Raw genomic sequence first — 10,845 nt, 5'->3', positions numbered from 1 at the left:
ATCCTAATTCTGAGCTCTGAACTTAAACATCATCTGTGGGGGGTCCCTGATGAGGCAAGAGAAACGAATTGAAAGACATAGAGAGAGAAAAAGTAAACAACACTGAGACATAAGGACATTAAGTGAGGTTAGCACAACAAACAAGTGTCACATATGTGTAATAGCTCTTCTCTACTAGAGATTGGTCCTAGCAGTGCAGTGGAGGGGAGAGTGTATGTATTGAGTTTAGGAAACATAGCTAGGGCTGGGTGTCTTCCTAAAATGACAAAAATGACAAAAACATGTTAGCCGTATATTAAGAGTTTAGGATAGTGGGTCTGTGTCAGCAGGTTGGTTCCTCCCCCTTTCTGGTCATTTGGAGTTGAGGGACTGAATTTGGCATGGCACAGGTAGGATTTGGATTGATTCTGAGTTCAGCTGAGTGGCTAACGACCAAGACAGCACTCTTAGGAATTGGAAGGGTTTCATCCACAAGTGTTTGTGTGATGCAGTGGTGACCTGAGGCATCAGGTGTTGAGTTAGCGTCCAACTCTGGTGTTCAGGTACGGTCTATTGAGTCTTTGAAGTTATGGTGCTTACAGTTCTCTGTAAGTGAGGTGAAGAGGTGCTGTTTTGTGAGGTCGTTGCTTGTCAGGCAGAATCAGGTTTTCCTTTCTTTCCCACTTCCGATCCTCTTCCCTTATGTGGAAGAACTCTTTCAGGATCATTTTCATCAGTTCTTGAGGGTCAAAACATGGTGATGTTTTCCCTTCTGGGGGTTCAGTTGGAGCTCGGTCAGCATGGAATCTTTGTGGGTTCTTTCGTTGACCTCTTGGGCTGGTTGCGTCAAGGTGGTGTTTTACCTTGGAGATACCACTGGATTCCCACAAGCTTGTCTCACTTTGGTTTGCAAATGAGGTGGACCTGTTCCACGACCCCCCCCCCCCCCCCCCCCCCCCCCCGCAGCATGACAGACTGTCAGCATGACAGTCTTGTTGTCTGTTGTAAGACAACACACTCCACTTACTGGGAGGTAGTTTAGCATTGTCTGGGCCTTGGGCACCCTCAAGGGCCAGATCTTGACTTTGGGTGTTGAAGTCATAAACAGCAGGGATTTTGGAAGTCTTTTCTGAAGTCGTCCTTTGTTTGAGGTAGGCTTATTGTGCCAAATCTCGTAATTGCTGAGTGTTCATCGTGTGGGGGCATGCAAAAACCCCAAGATGGTGGTTTACCCCAGGATGGAGGTTTCTCAGGAAGATAATTTTAAAGTTCAGGTCCTCTTATATCTCAGGTTCATTGCGGGTAGGCTCATCTGAGTCTGCTGTAGTAAGCTTGAGAAGACTTATGGTGACCTTGTTTCGTCTCCAGGGCAGCTACAAGTCCTTGTTCAGACTCGATGTCATCAAACTCTCTGATGAGGGCTTCTCAGAGCCTATCTAGTCAGTAGTCAGTAGGTGTGAGTAGGCTGACGGTCCAGGTAACTGCGCACTTCAGGGCTAGAGGTTGCTCGGAGCAAATACAGTCTATCTTTGTCAGTGACATTGGGTCTCATTTCCAGATGAAAGTCAATGTCTTGGAGATAGGGGATAACATCTTGGCTGCCTGACGAATTCGGCGTGAACATGCCTAGGTTCTTGACTAGCTTGTCAAGGTCTTTAAGGTCCAGGCCACATGGTGATACCTGGCTGGCTGGAACAGAGGGAGCTGGTGAGGGTTTTGCCGGCTAGAGTCTCTTTAAGTTTATCGATCTCCTTTTTGGCAGCTTGATCAGTCTCATCTGGCTGTTCCAGTCGTTCCTGAGCCTCCAGTTCTAGCTGGTTGATGCGGGATTGCACATGTGTCAGCTTGTGCTGGAGCTGGGTAGAATGCCTGTCACTCAGCTTGAGGGTGGTGATGAGAATGTGACTCAAAGTACCTGTGATCTTTGCTAGATCTTTGTGATTGTAGCTTTTGCTTGGGTCTTGCGTCATAAGGCTGCTTAGGGAGGAGGTTGTCCTTTGCAACACTTAGCCATGCTTCTAGGTCCTTCCAGTGGCCAACAGGGTCTTTGGGGCGAGCTATGTTTTGTGGCGGTGAGGGGGAAGACCTAAAACCGACACTGACACAGACCTAGAGGGGAGAGAGATAGAAAAGAACAAAAAAAAAAAAACCCAAAACAAATAGCAAACAAAAAGTGTCAGGGTGTAATGTCAGGTGTGAGTTACTGTTGAGTGTGGAATAAACAGGTGGGTGTTGTTCTCTGTGACTGTGATCCTCTAGTTGGCGTGCATCTACGTTGTAGTCTCTGTGGGGACAGTCAGTAAACACACAGAGTTAGGACAGCTAGAGAACAGAGGAAGAGAGCAAGACTGATAAGGAGTAGAGTGGTAATTGGCTGCTTTCAGGTTCCTAGAGAGAACGATTCCTTTAGCTTTTGTCAAGCATGAGAAAGGATGCTTCATGGCTGGAAGCTGGAAATGGGGAGCTCTAAACACCAGGACTGTGATTGTTATTAAATTTCCTCCGCTGTGAAAGAAAGTACAATAACAATGACAGTGCTGGTTTCTTACTCATAAGGATTGACACCCTACACTGAGTAAACCACTTTTGGATGCGAATCTGAAATCAAATTTGAAAACACCTGTCTTCTGGTTGACTCGTTTCATCCTTGATTGGGTAGCGTCCTATGGCGAGAAAGGGTAGAGAGAGAGTCAGATCATTTTAACATAAAATGTTTAAGTTTCACAAACATCTGTTAAATGTTTCTAACATTCTCTGTTTTTATGATTCACACAGGTACAATCTCAAAAGGTGAGCGAGTTTTCAAATTACAAAGTTGACAAAGTGGTGGCACTGTTGAGTCAATACATCAAAAGGGGTTGGTTTATTATGTTATCAAGGTAACTAATCAGCCTAGTAGACAGGAAAATCCTAATTTTCCTTTGGGTTTGGCTAATTGGAGGCTACTGCTTTGGTATGCTAGGTTTAATGACTTGAGTTCAGTTGCAGCCACTTACAGGCTAAACTGTGCCATTGCATCAACCAGACACCAGGGGAGCACTGTCCTGTGAGGTAATTTAATACCTGAAGGATAATAATAATAACAAAAGAAAAAACTTGATTGCAAATTAATTTAAAACTAGTTCAAATTAGTAATGACATTACGTGATTCAGATGTCTGATTTTATCAATACCCTTGATTAAGAGATGCTATATTTAAAGGGCACATAGTTTACCTCTTTTTAATGATTTAATATTAATATTATAGTTCTTCTAAGTGTGCCAGTTTAGGTTCAGTTTAAAACACAATTTAGATTTTTTTATTATAATGTGTTAAAAAGTGTCATGTTGGGGGCGTGTCCACAGTTTGCTGATTTATGGGTGTGTTGCTTCACATGTAAATTAGTTTCGGCTTCCCGCCAACGTAACAAGGGGGCGGGGCCATGAGCTCACCCGCTCTGCATTTGGAATGGAGTCTGACAGGAAGTCTGCGAGAAGGAGCAGGAGTGAGAGGTTCAGCATTCAGTCGTACATGTACGACTCGGACACAGACCAAGCAGAGAGTACAAAATCATATGTGTCTTTGTACAGTTTTACAGTCAACTTTGTGCTAGTTTCAAGTGCCGAGCTTATACACAGAAACTAATAACCACGCACACTGAATTAACTTTGACTGAGGCACTGGATGCGCCGCTCGAAGCCGCGCCACGGCACACCAGACACTCTCTGTGGCGCGGCAGAAACATGAAGTGTCCCGAATGGTCGCGCCACGCATTTTTGAATTCTAAACATAGGTTTCTGCAGCGGTCCTTGGCGCCCAGCCGTCGACTTGAGTGTACCCTGATAGAAACCTATGTTTAGAATTCTAAAACGCATGCTAGTTAAGATCACAGGGAGCTTCTGGGATCGCAAGAAATGCAAACGGCTGAAGTATAAGGTAGACTCAATGAGAAGTACACATGTTTGCAAACCTACCTAAAGATACAACCAATAATTCCGATTAGAGCGATAATGTGGAGAATATTGCTCTTGTGTTGAGCCCAATGAGCTTTGCATCTAAAAATAGAGCTAGGGTGTTCCTTTAGAGATATCGCTTCTACTCATGCTGAAAATGGCAGACGTGAATCAACAAACTGAGGATATGATGACGCGCCTGTCAATCCATATTGGTGGGGTGGGGGGGGGGGGGGGGGGGGGGGGACCGCACTCCTACGTAAAGTTGCGGTCGGTTTGAAAAACGCTCCAATTGGTCCACCGTTTTTTATGTTGTTAAATTAAAAAAAAAAGCACTGGGTGTGCTTATATTACCCCAATATGACAGTCTATACACCATACATGCACATATGTCTGTCCAAACAGCTTGAAAAGTTGATTTTTTACCATAGGTACCCTTTAAATTAATCAATAATTGTTATAGAAAAGGGAAACCAAACATCAATTAGCTATTAAATAGTAATAATGTTGGTTAAGACTTACACTCAGTGAGGTTGTCATTAAAGTCATAAACACAATTATGATTTAATTAATCAGCAAGCATTCCTGCAAACCATAGTTATGAGAATAAATCAATATCAAAATCAATGATGATAGGGAATGCGTGGTATTCCTGATGTCATTCAATTTGATCAAAAGTATTTATTTAAAATGAATCAATAACTGTTATTGGGATAGGGCAGCCAAGCATCATTTAACTATTAAGTGAAATTAAAATTTCAGAATAGTGATTGTGTTTGTAAAGTCCCAGGAACAATAAATGTTATGATTAAATTAACCAGTAAACACTGTGCCTATAAATCAACTTCAAAATATCAACAGTCATAGGAAATGGTTGTTCCTATAATGTTGATAAGTTTCAGAAGAGAAAAGCATTAAATCATTAATTAAGCATTAAGCATTCATTTGATTGAGCAATTTAAAGCATTAAGTTATAGTCATACACTATAATTCATTGCTAATAAACCAACAACTTATGAGCATCTGAAAACAGGCCACGTTAAGCAGGAAAAACATTTGACAAATGTGATTAAACCAGCGATGAGATCGCGCACACTAAGGGTTTATTGAATCTGCATTAATCAAAGCCTTTTCCAAGAAAGGGGAGAAAATGAGAAATATGGCAAATAGCCTATAAAGAGTGAGAAATCGACATTAAAATTCTCACTAGCGTGAGTAAGGGTTGTCACTTCAACTTAACACACTGCATTCAAGACCACAAGAGCGCTAACCACTAGCCTTTAATGCTATAGCCATACCACACACTTCAATGCAACAAGGTTAGCTTCAGTTAGCTTAGCCTTGTGCTAATCTCTACAGCCGATTCACGTGTGGAGGACTGCGCCTGCGCACTTGAGAGTTACTTCGAAAAGGTATCTCGAGACTTCCGGGATAGGGCTGTTACTATGACTATGTACACAGAATGAACCAGCTATGCACACAAGTTAACATGCATCATGTATTAAAGCATGTTAACATGCATTATGCAGCATTTCACACTGCTCAACAGAACATAGCACTATTAAGATCTCGGAGGATCCCAGTGATCTGTGTCGAGACTATACACAGTCAAAGACATGTGTGGATTCAACCACAAACACTTGATCAAGAGAAGTTCTCCCGTGAGAATACGCTCAGCCAATTTCTCGATCGCAGCGCTCAGAGTTCACTAACTCTTGACGTTAGTGAATTAAATGGTAAAAAGACAGTTAGCTACTCTGTGCTTATTGTGACCAGGGAGAAATGTGTAAAGGCCCATCTATTTTTCCTATGACGGAACTAACAGCATGGGTGAAGGTTAAATGCATGTAAGCCTTTTAGCACATGTGAAAGAAATATTTTTATTCATTAAGATTTATTTTAATTTGTTTCCAACTCCGAATTTTAATCTGACTCCAATTTATAATAATTTTAGATTTATCTAATTCAAGCTGATTACCTTATAGGTTGTGATTCGGTCTAATTTAGATTGATTAACCTAATAAATCCTTATTCTCAAGTAATGGTTCATCATTTACCCGAAGTCGCTTAGAGTCAGTATGCTGGCCAGTTACATCTGCTCACGGACACAACCTCGCCAGTTCCGATTCTTAGCCGATAAGCTAATTTCCTTTAAATAATAATAGGCCGCCCCATGCTTGCACATATTTAAAGAAAAGTTTAATTTAGCTTAGTCAAAGAATATAACTGAAAGCTACTTCCTTTAAGCAATAATTGGCCGCCCCATGCTTGCTCATATTTAAAGGAAGTTGTATTTAGCCCCCTAATTTATATTATACTAAGTCAGTGATTGTCAGAAATCATCAGGTCTCTAATGCTGTGCCCATGCTCCATCCATTGATCCTGAATGTATGACAAATCCTGGTCGTAAGCTGCGGAAACATCAGCCTAAACAATCTACTAGATTTAAATGATTTCAGGAGATATTAGAGTTAAACAAGAATTTTACATTTATTTGTCAGGCAAAGATTTTCTATTCCAATTCACATAATTAAACAAAATAAGCCAATCAAGATTGTACAACATCAATTATTCGAAGATACATTTAAGTTAGAGATTAATACCTGACCGTGTAGAAATACATTGCAGCATATAAGTCCTGATGCAGAGCTCAGATACTCACAAACTGCAATGGGGTATCCTGCCTACAGAATCCCACAGACACTTCTGCACCCTTTGCCTAAATACTCAAATCGTCATAAATTCAAGACAATAAAAGCTTCACCAAGACACTTGCCTGGTCATGAGTTGATGTAAAGACCATTTGCCCTGGAGTGGAGCATCTGGCAAAGATCTTATCAAAGTCAAAACCCAAATTAACTGATATACGGGAGATTGTAAAATATTACAGTGAAATTAAGACCACTTTACCAATCACACAGAGAGATTTAAAATGACATCAAACATGAATATAAAGCCACAAGATACACCATATTAAAAACTTAAACATTCTGTGTGGAATGTGAGTGAGCTGCTCTGGTGGAGAAGGTAAAGTCCAGGGCAAAGAGGGGGGCTCAGGATGCATGATCGAGACAACCCGAACAACTGGTTTTCTAGCTGATCTTCTTCTCAGATTAGAAAGTTTATTGTTTTAGTGCTTGACCATTTGGTGGTCCTGTCTCGTGTGGAGCTCCTTAACCGTTTTCAGGGTTTAATATTATAGAGAGATATAGCCATCCTTACAGATTTCCTCCCCTGGTCCCTTGGAGCAATTCTGAGCAGTCTCTCAAGGGGCCACAAGATCATAGTTTTTGGATGGCTTTGGCAAGCGTTGGTGTTGATTGTAGAAACAATGTCATCACCTGAAATCACAACATTAAAAGCAGCTTCAACATTAAGATGGAGTTATATCGCTGAACCCCACAGTCTTTTTAGTTGTAGGCATGCTGTGTTGAGCTTGGGCTCAAGTGGCTGCTCAGGCATTTTTGCCATCCGCTTCGTTGTATTTGTGTCCATCTGTGGTGGTATTCAGTCTATAGAATGACAAAGTTCAGTGCATTGATCAAACAAGTTGCAAATCTCATTGCACTTTGAGAAACATTCATGTGCATTAGATCCTCCCCAGGTCATTATCAGTTCCACTGGAAAGACCTTTTTCAGCGTCAGACATAAGGTGAGGTTCACAGGGCAGTTCATATATTTACAGGTTAAGGACCAACGTCACTGATGATGCTCCACTTTATGTGAGACAGCTGAATGACCATGCAATAGTTGAATATCAATGAGCTTTGCATCACTGTAGAATGGGTAAACACAAAACATAATAACCATGTTCAAAGTGTGAGAGGTAAATAAGGTCTTAATAAGTCCTAAATTTAGTGCTAGTAAATTCCCAGATGCTTCACTTCCATGATGAATGACAGTATGGTATTTAAAAATATTTGATAAGAGTAATTTAAAGGAAAGGTGCAAAAACCAATATAACCAGTATTTTTACTAGTGGTATGCATAATAAAATATAATGAAAAATACACAATTTCACAATTACAATCATAAAATTGTCTATATAAATGGTTCAATTGAAAAAAAACATTAATGCAGACCTAAGGTTAGACTAAATCAACAAGAGAATGCAAATTCAGACAAAGAATGATTTACAATCTTCAGGTTATTTTTTCTCATTCTTTGTGTATCTGATGTACAGGCTAAAGTCACATTCAACAATGCAGGTTTAATTTAGAATTTTGTTAAATTGCTAGTGCCTGCATTTTTAGATTTTAGTTGTTCTTATCAATTTTGAGTTTTCAAAAGTCACTGTTGTAAAATAGTGGGCCCTACTATTCTGCAACAGGGCTAATGAATAAACATGAATGAATTGAACATCTAAATAGACTAGTAGTCTCATTTAGATTTTGCTAATTAGTTTGTTATGTGATTGTAGCCATGCATAAGTCTTCTGTACATGACTATAGCAATACACAGCAATTTGAAAAACCACAAAGTTGCAAAATTGTTTACCACAATTGATATTTTAGTAATTTTCCACATTGTCCTATATGTATGAAGTGAATAATGTATGATAGATTTGAATGATGTAAATAATTTTAACCTGGATAGTCGACATATACCAGTTAAAAATACTGAGGTTGCAATAATGAATGTATGTTGTGTGTGTTTGTGTGGATGAGATGGGTAAGGTTTAGTTATAATTTGTGTTGCAAAATTTAGATCCAGCGCTACACTGGGAGGCCATGTAGACAGGCAGTGTTAGTGTATTTATTGGGTATGATTGGCCTCTTTAAGTACCTTTATAACCCATCTTATGTCAAGCTGTGTGTCCTGTCTGAATACAGGCAGGTCTGGGCAGACGCCAACCTGAATGGCAGAATATGCAGAGAGAAAAAACACAGTTTTATCTGAGCCTTTACACAAATTATATTAAAATAGATAGTACTACTTTAATTTCCCATTTATGGTCTTAGCTAGACATGTTTTATAATTGGTATCCACTTACATGCAATTATAATTTAATTTGTGTTGGTTTACAAAGACATCTTATTATCATAATCATGTTTTTGCAAAGCAAAAGGTCAGATCAACTGAGCATTGATGGTCAAATTTGAGCATATCCTTTTAAATATCTTTAGCTTTTGAACTTTCAGTCTGCCATAATGTGAGTTTTATGTGTGTGAAGATTTGAAATGTTCTCTGTGTGGCAGTGTTTCAGCTGAGGCTATGTGTTTGTGTAAACATGCTCGCAACAAAGGGTGGAAGTTTTACGACAGTGTGTAAAATTTAGTCCTGTGGTAACAGGGAGCCAGGATGGAATTTGAGCATGAGATGTGACTGTGATCTGGCTCAAAATACTTCCAAATCAATGTTTTTTAAGGAGCATGATAAAATGCAATGTTTAAGGCTGAATCCTGTAAGAAAGCATTTCCATAGTTACTGCAGTTATTACACTGGAGCCACAAGGCAATTCTATACTCCTGTTTGTAGTTTAAACTACAGCTATATTGAGGATAGCAGAGTTTACCACTTTTAGGAGATGAGACTCATCCAACATATAAACACAAGTACCTTAAAATTAATGAATTTCAGCATACAGTTAATTCCTTATTTATACATGACATGCGGTCTAGAATGCATCTGTGGCTTCTAAAACCTCAGACCTGAGTGTTTTTACACCTACAGTACATTAAGAAAATCATGTTTTAAGGAATTACTCAGTCTATGTGTACATGTAGTATCACACAATACCATTGTGTTCTGTGGAAATGAAAATGTGTATAACACAAATATAACAAATTTGGAAATGCAAACAGGATCAGCAATTGTTAACTTTTATTGCCATTGCTACAGCGTTGTTTTTCACTGAGAGTATTTTCATTCCAATCAGATCGATTAGTTTAGTTGATAATTTTCGGGCATGTCAATTTCTCTCATCACAGATTTTTGCATTATTAGAAGATAAAGAAATTCCTTCTTATTAATTTGATTATTTTTCCTTTCCGTTTCCTCTCTTAGCTACTTACTGTTTTCCATCTTTAACTATCTGCTGACTTCTTTTTAATGTTTTAACATTAAGAAAGATCCTCATTTTCTTGCTACATGCATTTACTCTCATTTTCACACCTGCTTTGTCCATTTTACACACTTCAATTTTCTTTTCCTTCCTAAATCATGCTGAATCTTAATGAGATTGGACGCCATTATTGGCTGTGATAATATACAATATCATAATGTTCTTACGATATAAATCATATTACCTTAAGATAGTATAAATTTTAAAATCATTTTATTACTGGTCTCTGGAGTGGCTGTTTAGTAATTTGTCTAGAATGACTGATTATCATCTTATTGATCTTTTGGAATGTCACCTTTTGATTTGGCTCTGGGCTACGGTTGTTCTTACACGTTCACTATCAATGCAGGATCAAGTCACACTGGAAACCAGTCGTAAACTTTATTGCCTGGACATTTAGTGAATTGCAAGCACATCTCCAAGTCAATCATTGCTCGGTTTAAAGAATTTTGTGGGTTAGTCACTTAGTTTTGAGCTTAGTTGTTATTAGGTGAGCTTTCTTTTGTAAATCTTTCTTCATATGTGAATGTTTGAAAGTTTGGCACGTAAGGGCAAATGCAGAATACACATCTTGTAGATGTATGATCTTATCATGTCCAGTGTGGGGTGTAATTAGTTACTAAGTAAATAGTCACTGCAATTTAAAATTACCTTTTCGCAAAGAATTAAGTGAGGGATTATTTCTCATTCTTAGGTAGCTTAATTACAGTGACTTATAATGTACTTGCCTTAAATGCTATATAAAACTTTAATGGTTCTATATAACTCAATTCCGATAAGTAGGGTGATACCTATCTCAAACAATGAAATGTGAATTTATGAAATATAGTGTCATTTATTTGAAACATATTGTCTTTTTCTCAAAACAA

The 10,845-nt window shown here is 38.8% G+C and overlaps 1 pseudogene; it reads right to left on the bottom strand.

Annotated features, from left to right (window-relative positions):
* Window positions 1–575: 575 nt before the first annotated feature.
* Window positions 576–9,936, bottom strand: LOC130220927 (uncharacterized; annotated as a pseudogene).
* Between the last annotated feature and the right edge of the window lie 909 nt (window positions 9,937–10,845).

This window comes from Danio aesculapii, chromosome 1 (genome assembly GCF_903798145.1).
Source record: "Danio aesculapii chromosome 1, fDanAes4.1, whole genome shotgun sequence".
Classification (NCBI taxonomy): Eukaryota; Metazoa; Chordata; class Actinopteri; order Cypriniformes; family Danionidae; genus Danio; species Danio aesculapii.
The sequence above is the reverse complement of the archived record's forward strand: the minus strand, read 5'-3'. Positions and strand labels throughout refer to the sequence as shown.